This window comes from Ambystoma mexicanum, chromosome 7q (assembly GCF_040938575.1).
Source record: "Ambystoma mexicanum isolate Mex_15411 chromosome 7q, UKY_AmexF1_1, whole genome shotgun sequence".
In the NCBI taxonomy this organism is placed as follows: domain Eukaryota; kingdom Metazoa; phylum Chordata; class Amphibia; order Caudata; family Ambystomatidae; genus Ambystoma; species Ambystoma mexicanum.
In genome coordinates this window covers 73,895,797-73,909,356 of record NC_090941.1, presented here as the reverse complement: position 1 = coordinate 73,909,356, position 13,560 = coordinate 73,895,797, and positions in this window count along the sequence as shown.

The following is a 13,560-nucleotide window of genomic DNA, read 5'->3' as shown; positions in this document are numbered from 1 at the left end:
TTTATATAGCGCGCAGACAGCCCAGGGGCATTGTGGCACTGTTACTTGTAAGGAAAACTTAGTTGCAATGGGTACAGGTTGTGCCTTGGGTTACAGTGAGGCAGTGACCTGTGATCAGATATCGGTGGTGTCATACCACGTAATGCATCATACATGACATTCATGAGGGCTAGGCCATATGTTTGTTAGATGAACAGGGTCGTTTTCAAGGCTTTCCGAAAGGCGGCCAGTGAGGGTTCAGAGCGCAAGGAGCTAGGGAGGGTGTTCTAGTGTACGGCAGCGAGGTACGGGAAGCTGGAGCCCCCTGCTCAGGCTCTTTTTACCTTGGGTACTGAGAGCATGCTGGCATAGGGTGACCTAGTGGGTCTTGCGGAGGAGACCAGGTGGATCCTCTGGGAAAGGTACATTGGGGCGGCAAGATATTTCCTCAACCCCTCCCCAGGTCGCCGAGGTGTCTTTAACCCTCGGTGAACCTGGGGACTCCTCGACATATTTCGAGGTTAATAAAAGATGGCTTGAAAAGTACACAATTCAAGCCATCTTTTATAAAGCTTTGCCGACAGACAAAGGCGCCCTGTGCTTTGTCCATTGGCAAAGCTTTATAAAAGATGGATTGAATTGTGTACTTTTCAAGCCATCTTTTATAAAAATAGAAATATTTTTAAAATATGTCTTGAACAGTACGCAAATCATAAGGTATGCACACAAATATATACATATCTTTTTGTGTGCCAACCTTATTATGGTTTGTGTACACTTCAAGCTATCTTGAAGTACACAAACCATATTAAGGCATGCTAAAAAATATATAAATGTAAGCATTTATATATTTATATGCGTACCTTACTATGGTTTGTGTACTTTTCAAGCCATCTTTTATAAACATAGAAATATGTCACATATTTCTATGTTTATAAAAGATAGCTTGCATTTTAGACAAACCATAGTAAGGTATGCATCCAAATATACAAATGCTTAGATGCATTGATATATTTTTTTGCGTACCTCACTATGGTTTGTGTACTTTTTAGGCCACGCCCATCCCACAAACCATGCCCCAAAATGAGGGCCCCCCCATCGATTTCTTACCCCACTTAAAGCCCAGAGTAAGTGCCCAACAGAAAGAACTGTTTGAACTGGAAAAACTATTTGAACAAGAACGTTTTCAGAAGCTTCAGAAATGAAAGCAAGTTGCTTTCCTGGCAGAGGTTCAAAGGCAAGCAGAAGTGGCCAGTACTGGGAAAGATCTGTCATTTCCATTGACCCATCTAATTTTGGTCCAAAAACGGTGGCAAGTGTTGGTGGACTTTAGGACTCTGTTGGGCTAATATCTAGTCAATCTATCCCTGAGGTATACGGGAGCATTACCATAAACACATGTATGTGTCATAGGGCCTCATTACGACCCTGGCGCTAAGTGTTTAACGGCGCCGTAAAAGGCTGCGGCGCCGTTAAACACTTAGCGCCTGATTAGAGGTCCCTTTGCGGGACCCGACCTTAACGGCTGGTTTTACCAGCCGTTAAAGTAGGAACCCGCAAAGGGACCTTGGTGCTAAGTACGGTTACGCAATTTGCGGTACCGTACTTAGCGCCTTGTCCATTCCATTTGAGCCCTATGGGGCAAAAATGGGAATGGGGAAGGGCCATGGAGGAAAGGGGAATTACCGCTCCGCCAACCTTGTAATGGGGTGGTAATTCCCCCTTTCTCCATGGCGGAGTCGGTAAGTTACCGGCATGGACCATGGTGCTATAAGCACCATGGTCCTCCGCTTGGGTCGTAATGAGGCCCATAGTGATTATCTTAAACAGCACCCTGGCAGCCACGGGTAGACAATGTAGCTCTTATCCGATTTCTGATATGTGGGCTTTGTGTGAGAGACCTTTCGCTGTGTACATTTTGAACTACTTGCAGCTTTTGGATACAGCCTTTACTAGCACTCCCTAATAGAGTATTGCAGTAGTCAATTCTTAGAGTATAGCGGCATGAGCTAGAGTAACACAGATTTACTGTGAGAGGAATGGCTTTATCTGTCTGGGAAGTCTTGGATGATATTGAGTGTTTTTTATAATGTTATTAACATGGGCATCTGCTCCCAATGTTGCTTCCAGAGAAACATCAAGTGTCTTCACTTTATTGAGGACAAGATGGTACAGTCCTCAATCGTGCAGCTTACATATGTAGAGTCAAGTTTGATCCTTGATTGATGAGATCCAAAGATCAATAACTCAGTTTTGGAACTGTTGAGACACATCCAATGAGAAGATCTTAAAGCTGTGAAAGACACATTCTCTGGAATAGCAGCTTCCACAGTAGGAGGAGGGATATATGATGTTATGTTATCTGCCATTGGTAAAGGGCATTACTGCAATTGTTATGGCCACCAATCACTGGGACAATCTGGACCAACACTGCATCACAATACAAAGCAATGCATGGCATAATATGATGAGATGTTGGATATCAGCTTGACCCAATCAATAAATCGTGTGACACTGTGTGTGAGAATTTTCCATGTATTTTCCATGTGTGGTAAATTCATATTTCATTTAGTAATCCCATTTCAGCTGGGGGATCTGAAAAACAGAGACATGCATTTTAGTTAGTTCAAAAGATATCCAAATTCTTTTTCCTTTTGGAGATTTCCAATGAGAGCCAGTGAGAGTATACATGATTCTGTGTATTTGGTGGAGAGGAAAAAGCAGACTTGATGGGAGGTCATTTTTGATTGGCATTGTACTTTAGCCAAGACAATTGCTTGACTATATTTCTGTCTTTTCACCCACCTCATTCTATCAGTGACCCTAACATAGCATGTTCAGCTGTTGCACTTCTGCTGCTTCCTGGGAGAAAAGTTCAAGGGTACTTTGTGCTTTTGTTGTATCCCGAATAAACAGGAATGGCTTCCCTGGAAGGTGTTAATACACATTCTCAAGTACACCCTACGTACCATGCTGTTGCTGCAAAAAGACAATAATTTGCAAGCTAGAATGTCTGCTGATGCGTCAATGGTCCATGTAGCCCTTGAAAATAAGACAGTTGATCATTACTGCTGGGCCAAGTGTGAACACAGTAGTTGCAATGAACCGATCTGTCAGTGATGCCAAGCTCTAATTGGAGGCTGATAGGTTCTACACTAGGCAGACAATGATACATAAATAAATAGAGATTGCTGATAGGCCAGTGTTGGAAGAAAAAAGGGCCAACCTTAAAAAGAAAACATCTAATGAAAAGTGGAACAGCAAAATAAACCAACAACTGCATCGATACTTTCATCCTCATACTTCTGGATGCTGAAGATGTACAATAAACTGTACAGCCAGAATTGGTATTTCCATTTCCTAAAGAGTAGAGATCTCTTAAAAGAGACTTTAGAAAGGAGGCTTGTGGATCTGATTACACAGATTAAGGAGAAGGTCAAAACACTGAGTGTGCTGGCAGGGGTTTCATATTTTGACAACCACTGTGCCTTTGAGGAAAAAGCAAAGGAGGAACAACTTGGGCATTCTATCTGGCCTTCCATATCTTTAACCTCATCACTCTCAGAAATCCCTGCCAGAATTCCACAGCACATTTTTCCATCACCTCAACAGTGCCCACCAAATACCCCCTCAGACTCTTGACTCCTTACCCATCCATGAATGTTGAATTAGATGGACTCAATGCAACACCACCAACACATTTGATGGGTCTAAGGGAAGGGTTCAAATGTAACCTAATTATTGCCCTCATCATTCCTCTCCCATTGACAACATCACTCATTACAGCTTCCCCCTTACTGTCATTCTACTTTGTACTGGACGTGGCCACAGTGGTAACCCTGATCCTTTTTGCACTTCCCCATCCCAGTTGTTACACTTGGTAGTGCATGTCCCTTGCTGCACCTCTTGGTTCCAAGGAAGAAGAGAACGGGTATACCATTTCCTGACTACCCATTAATAGGCATTATTGTGGAGGATGAGCAGGGCATTTTCAGTATGCAAAAACACTTCTTGGGTGATATGGATCACATTCAAACATTTGATGAGTTATTTAGAGTATCAGCATTGGTTTAATTTAAGTTCATTGGGTTGTACAACATGTTGCCCATGCCTCATAATCTGAGGTCAATGATTCTGTAATTTCTCAACTCAAGTGATATAGGGGATCACACCCAGTATGATATGATATGATGTGGGATTTATAACGCGCCTGTACACAAGTGTGTCTAGGCGTGACAAGACAAGGAGGGGGAAACAAAGGGAGGACAAAATAATGATCTTACTAGGCCTTGTGTCATTCAGATCACACAAGGGTGGGGAAGAAGGAAGGGGAAAAGTGCCAGGGGAGAGGGAAAGGGGGAAGTGCAGTTAACTCACAAGTGCAGCCAGCGGGTGGCTCATAAGTGCAGAGAGAAGGGACTGTAGGGTTGCAGATACAGACCCTTAAGTGCTGGGGAGCACCAGAGGCATTGCAAGGGCAACTGGACATGCAGGAGCCTGGGCCAGAGTTCAGAAGGTGACCAGGTGACCAGTGCATGCAACAGTCATGTGCATCAGAAAGGAAGAGGAACAGAGAAAGTGGAAAGTGAAAAGGAAGGTCTTGAGTTGCTTCTGGAACTGGAGGTTGTTCTGTTCAAGTTGGAGAGAGGCAGGAAGGCTGTGAGGGAGGCCCATCAGAGGAAATAGATCTGTCCCCAACTCTCTGCTTGGAGAAGCGTCTGACCCTCAGAGAGTTGGAGGTGGATGAGCGGAGAGCTAGATAAGGAAGATGTTTTGGAAGAGAAAGTTGGAGTTAGAGTGGTCCCAGGCCCCAGAAAGCCTTGTGAACGATGCAGAGGGTCTTGAACTTGATCCTTCCAGCCACGGGGAGCCAGTGAGGAGATTTCACAGCTGGAGATATACGATCCCTGGGCTTGAGGCCAAGGACAAGTCTCGCAGTCCTGTTCGGGATATGTTGCAAAGGTCAAAGAGTAGAGGCAGGAAGATTTAGAAAGAGGCTGTTGCAATAGCCCAGCCTAGAGAGGACCAGAGCTATGGAGACAGTGAGCTTCTGGGGGAAAGTGAGAAAAGGAAAAAAACCTCTGAGGAGGTGCAGCTGATAGTTTGACTTCATAGAGACATCAGAGATGGGAGGAGAGAAGGAGATTGATGACGAATCTGGATTTGGACCCAAGGAACTGACAGATAAAGATGTCAGAAAATACATTGGGCCTCATTCCGAGGCTGGCGCTATCCATGAAGTAAAGAGCACCATGGTAAGCAACCATGGAGCTATTTACTCCATGGAAATCCGGCATGGTGAATGGAGTAATTACCGGTCCATTCCAAGGTTGGAGGGACCGGTAATTCCCCATTCACCATACCGGTTCCCCATCCCCATTCCTGCCCCCATAGGGCTCAATGGGAATGGGGAAGGAGTAAATTACGGCACCGTAAATTACGGTGCCGTAATTTACTCCAAGGTCCCTTTGCGGGTTGGATTTTTAACGCCTGCTAAAAGCAGGCGTTAAATGCCAACCCGCAAAAGGGAACTCGGAATATGGTGGTAAGTGTTAACGGTCACCGTTGCCATTAACGGTGATCGTTAACCCTTACCTCCAGCCTCGGAATGAGGCCCATTGAGACCAGCATTGTAGCAGCCGAGGGGACAAAGTTCCTGGATCCCAAGAATGCCTAGAGTGTAGCCAAAACTCTAAGTGATGAGATGCATGATTATTTGACATGTATGACTACCAGTATTTCTTTAATTTCAGATCAAGTCAAGCATCGGGGGGTGGTCTAGGAACACAGAAGAGGATAATTTGGTGACCAATCAAAATGAACTATTACCACCACCTAAGTTATATGTTGGGGCTCAGTGGTCGAAGTGAGCAGGAGCGTTTGGGAGCAGTGCTCCTCTGCTTTTTTAAAATAAGTTTTGCTGTTCCTATACTTTTATTTTAAAAAGAAATCGTTCCATAATGGTTTCATTTGAAAATAAAAGTGTAGGAATAAGTTTAAACTTGCACTTTCAGTGCAGTGCACTAAACGTTCCCTTAAACAGCTGGTGCAAGTGTGTGGGGGTTTGTATTGTGCATGGGAGGGGGTGTGGTGATGGGGTTTGTGGGGAGCAGGTGTAGGCCAGCAGGGAACATAGTTCCGCTACTTCTTTTCGTACACTTCGGCCAATGTTGGGGACCTGATCCTGATCAAAAACTTCACCGGAAGTGGCACGAGCCTCACTTTAATGGCCCCTTCCTTGTTGAAGAAGTTTCCCCTTCTGCTGTTAAGGTTCAGGGAAGACGGGCTTGGTTGCATCTGAACGATTTGAAGATTTATAAAGGCGAGACCCTCCCTCCCATCATTGCCGATCCAGAAGCAAGAAAAGAAGAAGAATTTCCGCATGTGCAGACCCGATCAATGACTAAGAAGAAGGACGATAAAACAACAAGTGATTAACACGTACATTATTTGGACTGTAATACAATTGACACATATATATATATATATATATATATTGGCAAAGAGTGCAAGAACTTGCAGAGAAATTCCAGAGTTTGAAAGGAACTTTTAGAAATATGTTGAAGCAGTGAATAATGCAACAGAATTATGCCTAAACATCAGTTCTTGATCAGAAATTGCAAGAGAGATCAATATCCAGATACATTTTATGGAGAATATTTGTTTTAGGAGATAAAACTACATGATACCTGCTGACAGGGACATTCATCGGCTCATGGTTGCTGTCGTTGTGTTCATACTTTAATCTTACCCTGCTCTTGTCAGAAGAGATGTTAATGTTCAAATTTATTTTACAGGATCCTAAAAATGGTCCAGCGATAAGAAGGCTCCTCGTTGCTATAATTGAACAAATTGTACAATTGCAAATGTGAAAGATGCTCAATGATTGTATTAGAAATGGTTAATGAGGAAGACACAATTATAGAGAGAGTCTGAGGTGAACAAGCAGCAGGATGGCACGAAAAAATGGTTGTCCGGATTTCTATGCATAATATATATTTGCATGATTGTTCTTGTTATCTTTTTATCCTTATCTTTCACAGTCTCTATTATCGTAATGTTTCTGCTGTAGAGCTCCCATTATTCTCCCCACTATGAGTACGAATTACAACAGTTTCTTTGATCTTTATAAGTATATTGGGAGATGTAAAAGAGATTCAGAGGAATATAATGAAGGGATACATATCTATCTAGATAATTCAGCTCACCTGTGGAATAGCATGTGGTACCAGCACATGAAAAAGGTAGGGGGAAGAGCATCTGATGAGATTTGCTATGTCTGCACTCTCATCCCTTATGCCATGAATACAGTAAGGACTTTCATTTCAAAGGAGGTATCAGCATACGATGCAAAATGCCTCCGTCATCTCGCAGCATGTACTACTCGAGGACAGTTCCTAGGAAGTTGGGCAGCCTTGCGATGGAGATCAAAACCACACAAATGGACAAGGAGCCTCGATGGAAAGACAAAATGCTTGTGTATCCTGCTGCAGGACAAGATGAGGTAATCATTGAAGCAATGAAGATAATGAATTGCCCTAATGTGACAGAAATATCAGGATCACCTGGATGTTGGGAACAAATTCAACTGTTGATCTATGGACAAGTGCATACCAAGAAGGGTTGAGAAGAAAGAATGGTGTCTTGTGCAGCTCATCTGCTGAAGACAGAATACATAAAAGAAGTACAAAGAGTGAATAATGGATGGTTAAAGTCATGGGCCAAGCACTCCAAGTTGCTGATATGGGTAGAAGACGAATCAGGTCCAGTAGTTGTAGTCCCATTGGTTAATGATACACTATGTTTCCGAAAACATGGAAAGAACCATGTGGGATATAACAAAGAATGGAAAACCACAAATGACATTCCTAGAATGAGAGAAGAGACAGCTGTCCTTATGGATTGATATGGGGCTTGTGGATTTAGAGCCTATATGAAGTTGCCCCAGGATTGGGGCAGAGTATGTTCCCTGGTGCTCATCCATGTTCCACCATTAGTGATTGCTCAGAGTGATCTAACCATAGGTGAATTTCCAATCAAAAGTGGTTGACCATTTGAGAAAAACAAGATTGCTTGAACTCCTCGGATGGACGAAAAGAGAAAATTATTTCTCAGCAAAGTCAATAACAGCGTATGATACCATTCCTGAGGAGCACACTTTGTTTAGCAAAACTGCTATGATAATGACAGCTATATTCATGCCTGGAATTCAAAAAGTGGCGAATGCCAAGTTGTTGCAAATCACCAGATGGGAGCTTCTGCAGACAATTAAATGCTACATAAAGGGATTCAATGTCATTAAAGAAGAACTGAGGGCCATACGACTGATGACCATCCAGAATAGATATGTACTTGATATGATCACAGCGATGGAAGGAGGAGTTTGTGGCAAAATCAGGCCATCATGTTGTACATTTATACCTTCTCACAATGGCCAGAATGGGACCTTGACAGAGGCCATAACAATGTTGATAGACCTGCATACCAAGATGGAAGATGAGGCAGATGACATTGAAGATGACGGTTGGTTTATCTCCTTGTTCTCATGGATTCCTCTGTTTTTTTCGAATCTATTCAAGGTTCTTGGAGTAATGCTGGTGCTAGTAATGTTTGGATTCTGTATAGTCAGGATGTTGATTGCCCAATGCAAGAAAACAGCAACGAAGGTGGTAGGATGGAAGATCATGATCAATGACAAACATGAACCAAATGGCAAGGAGCTGACTGATAACGCTGTCAGAAAATACATAGATGCTAGGATCGTAGCACCTGAATAAACGAAGTTTCTGTATCCAAAAATTCATAAGAAGTACCTGGGACGATGGGTCTAGTGTACCCGAATGGACAATGTAACTACATGATTTGGAGTATAGATAAACATGTCAAATCAGCAGGCACCCTGAGGGGGGTGATGAAGATATGAACACCCAAGAAACATTTCTTCAAGAGAGAATATCAGGATGTAGAAATGATTGAGGAGGTGGTCGAGGACTCGACCAGAGGGGGGAATGTAGAGGAGCAGCTGCATGACTCAGCAGGAAACCCTGCTCCCCTTCCTCCCATATGTTGGAGATCAGGGATTGTGCCGTGTTTGACACCTGCCGTTGTGCCAATACCGCAGCATGTGTTTGCAGGAAGATACCCATTGAGACAACCCTACCAAATGTATCCCCAAAGTAATGACAACCTAAGGGAGAAACTCCCTGAAGGAATATGAGAAAGAGCAGAGAAAAGAAGTCAGTGACATCATAAAAAGTATGTGTGACGTCCCAAGATATTTACTGAAGAAAATGTATAGACTCTAAAGAAACTAATGATGAAGTAAAAAATCGAGGGAACTCTTAAATTTAAAAAAAGATTACACATGCACAAAGTGCTGTAGAAGATTAACCGTTCAATAAATGTACAGATGCTGAAATGCAAGCAAGGTAGATTAAGTTACCATAGAAGCTGGCTATAATTAGTAAATAGAATTTGAAGCGGTTATTGTATAGAAGCTGGACATCAGTATCATGAATTTTGTAAACCAGGACCAGGTTAGGGTAGGGTAGGGAAAGCCGTGTCAGAGCAAGAATAAGCAGAATCGTGGAGCTGCAAGACAAGGCTGTCTGGCCTGGACTGGAGTGAAGACTGAAGCAGCCAAGGTCAGTTATCTGTTCTGGAAATGAGCTAATGTGCAAAATAAGGATGAACTATCCCTTTTTAAGGTGCAAAGAAAGAACACCAAGAGTGTCAAGTTTAAATCATTTAAAGCTGCAAAATGAACCAAATCATGGTCTCCTGTCACGTGAGCCAAGGATGAAAATAGAGTTCGAACTTGGAGTCCTAGAAAACGGTAGTGAGTGCTCTCACTCCCTTTATTCTAAAGACAAGGATACTTTGCAAGGCCAAGTTCAAAGACAATCTTCATGGCAGAAGGCATGGGCGATGAGAGATGAATGGCTAATTGGGTTTGGCGGTAGTGTCATGCCCTATCTCTTTGCACCTGGGTCTGGACTTATGTGCTGCTAAGTGAACCAAATGTTCCAGACTGGGACAAACATGCCAACCAATTGTAGTAATCCATATAACGAAGGACATCATAGTTTGAAAAACAATGAGAAACTATGCATCTAATGTTTCTGATGACATGTCTTAGAAGTAGGCATATGTTGTCCAACTGACAGTGGACAGCCAATCACAATCCTAAGGCCTCATTAGGACCCTGGCGGCAGCCTTATTAAGGGCACGGCTGCCGCCGGTAATGATTTTTTCCGGGTCCAAGAAAAGGGCAATAACCGGGTTATGCCGACCTTGGCGGACCCGGTAATTGCCCTTTTCTTGGACCCGGTAAAAATCAATCCCCATTCCCATTTGAGCCCCATAGGGCTCAATGGGAATGTGGAGGATGCTAACAACGGGCCCGTTAACAACGGTCAGACCAGATGTGAAAAGCGGGACCCGCTAGCAGGCCTCGTAATAGGGCATCCCGTAATGAACGGTGCTGGTCCCGTACCGGTACCGGCACCGTTCATTACGGGAGCGCCAGGGTCCTAATGAGGCCCCTAGTCTTTATAGAAAAGTATACTTAGATGTTCTCCTTAGCCAATCCTGACCCTTGATATGTGTTTCAATATTGCCACGTAGTATGATGTCACCTCGGACGTATTTTTTATATAAAAGCTATGATTTGTGTGAAGATCGCTGAGAGAAAATTGAACTTACGTCCGTTGATGTTTGTTGTAAACTCCTTGTTTAGATCATTGTTAATAAAACCGTACTTTGCCATCTTCCTGAGTTGGTTTGGGTATTTGGAATCGGAATTAATCTGTGTGATCCCATCCATTATACATGCATGTTCCTAAAGGGCCCCAAGCTCAGGTGAATCAATGCTTAAAGTTTCGCCTGCATTCCTAGCATGTAACATGTCTGAATCGTAACTGTATGCATCTGTACCAGTCTGTTTGGATCCTGATATCTATGCTTTACTTCTTAACCACACAGCTAGAATAATTCATTCTGCTAGCCACACACATGTATGTCTCATTATACTGCTGCCCACATCAGTCACACACACTGGTATGGCTCACTGTGTTTTTGCCTGTACACCTTACACATAGCCTTTGAAAACACCTTAGTTCATGTATGCCCATCACAACCTGCCCCTAAACACCGGGCACTAAGTTGTATAGAATCATTGTGTTAGCCTACACCATTTTCTTTATTGTATAGCTAATTATACTGCTGATCCCATAATACATAGCTACATTGTTCTTTTGGTCTGAAATCATAGTAAAACATCTTTGACTGACCCATTCTGTTAAACCGCGTGACTCGCAATCTGCATAGCTCCTCATACCGCTGACTCCACAACACATAGCCAGACTGACTGTTTTTTGCCTGAAATTCTAGCTAAAAATGTTGGACTCATTTGGCATCATTACGAGTCTGCTGGTCCAGACTTAACGCCACCGGTATAACCATACCGGCACCGTTTCCATAACTGACAAATTACGACCCACGTTCCCGAAATACCACCACCACAAACCGCCACCACGTAGTTAATGGACCTGTTAAATGCGTCGCCGGGGAAACCCCCCAATTACCGGAAATACCTAACACCATGGGCATTACGAGTACCATGGACATGGAAACGCCACCATGAAAATGGTGGAAAAACCGTGGCCACGGAGGCAGTATCAGCGCCACAGCAAACATGACGTTAAACAGTGCCTGGTGAGCTGAATCAGGCCACAGGTGCAGCAAATGAGCCCAGCTGGACCTAGCAGGCCACTGCGAGTCTACAAAAGGGTCACACCCACACCCAGGCCAACTCCAAACACAACAATGCAGGCAGCAGCTGCAGCAGCATTGGGACTGGGGCTATTGAACCTACAGGCAGCACTGCACATGGTCGCAGTAATGGTGCAGAGGAGGATGAGGCGGAGGCGAAGGAGGCAGTTAGCAAACCCTGCACCCATGCCAAACCCAATTGTGCAGCTGGCACGACGCCGCAGACAGCCTGCAATAACCCGCATCAGGGCCTCACCATGGAACCTGACCCCAGGACAGATACACACATTATAGCGGCTGGACCGTCCAACAATCATGTACATCACCACCATGATTGAGGACGACATCCGCAGCCACATTGGCATTTCGATCGCAACCCCCTCCTCTCCTGAAGGTGGTGTCGGTACTGCATTTTCTTGGCACCTGACCTTATCAGCACACAGTTGGTGAGCTGTACGGGCTCTCACAACCCTGTTTCTCTAAAATATTGGGACAGGTACTGGATGCCCTGCTGCACCATGTGTCGGAACACATTGCCCTACCACGTACCCTTGCACAGGTCATTGCTACCAAGTTGGCCTTCCATGCCATTGTGGCCATGCCAAATTGCATAGGTGCATTAGACTGCACTCACATAGAGCTGACAGTGCCATGTGCAATGGAGATGGTGTACCGCAATAGGAAACAGTACCACTCACTGAATGTACAGATGGTATGTGATGCCGGAAAAGTGATAACACATTGCTGCGCACGTTTCCCGGGGTCAATACATGACTCAATTGTCCTGCGGAATTCGACATTGCCACGCTACCTGGAACACTACGCTGGACAAAGCACATGGTTATTGGGTGAGTACAACTGCCAATGCACAGGCCTTGTGGAAGGGGGGTGTGTGTCTAGGGCAATGACCTGTGTGAGTGGGCTGCTACAACTGCACATACATCACCCCTTGGCCCATGTAATGGACGGTCAGTATAACCCACACATCACAAAGCTAAACATGACAGGTTGCCACACTGTGCCCGTACACACCCTGCCAAATGAGACACACAACCAATACTACCACAGGGCCATAGCCATTCAATGCAGCCATCCACACTATGCACCACTGCCCCCCCAATGCACATGATGACTGCACATTAGACATTCTGCAACAACCACATCATCACAGTCTATTGATTGACTCCTCCATGTGTGTACATCATTGCACAATACCATACTTACCAACCACTTTTGTCCGCAAGGGCAACTATATATGCACAGTAAGTCGTTGGGCAATGTCCAAATGCCAACGTCGACAACAATGACCCATGAATGGTAATCACCCACCGGTCCGACCACTGCTTGGCCCATATGGATGAATGAACGATGACACAAGATTGTACTGCATCTGATCAAGACATGATACCACAAACACTGACATGTCCCACACATTTACATCTCATGTAGGTGATGCTGGATATGCACTTACACCATGGCTGATGACGCCTGTATGGAGGCCAAGGAACAGGCATGAGGAGGCGTACAACAGGGCACACGTCCGCATCACGTGGCATGATTGAGAGGACATTTGGCCTACTGAAGGCCAGGTTCGGCTGCTTCAGCAGATCTGGCGGATCACTGCTCTACAACCCATAGAAGACGGGTAAAATTGTGCTTGTGTGTGCCATGCTGCACAATCTGTGCATGCACAGGAACATTCCGCTGCCCCCAGACACAGAGGATGATGATGGAGTTGAAGATGGGGATGGGGATGGGGTGGCTCCACACCCTCCCGGGAGTGCACAAGATGGCCAATGAGCATGGGAT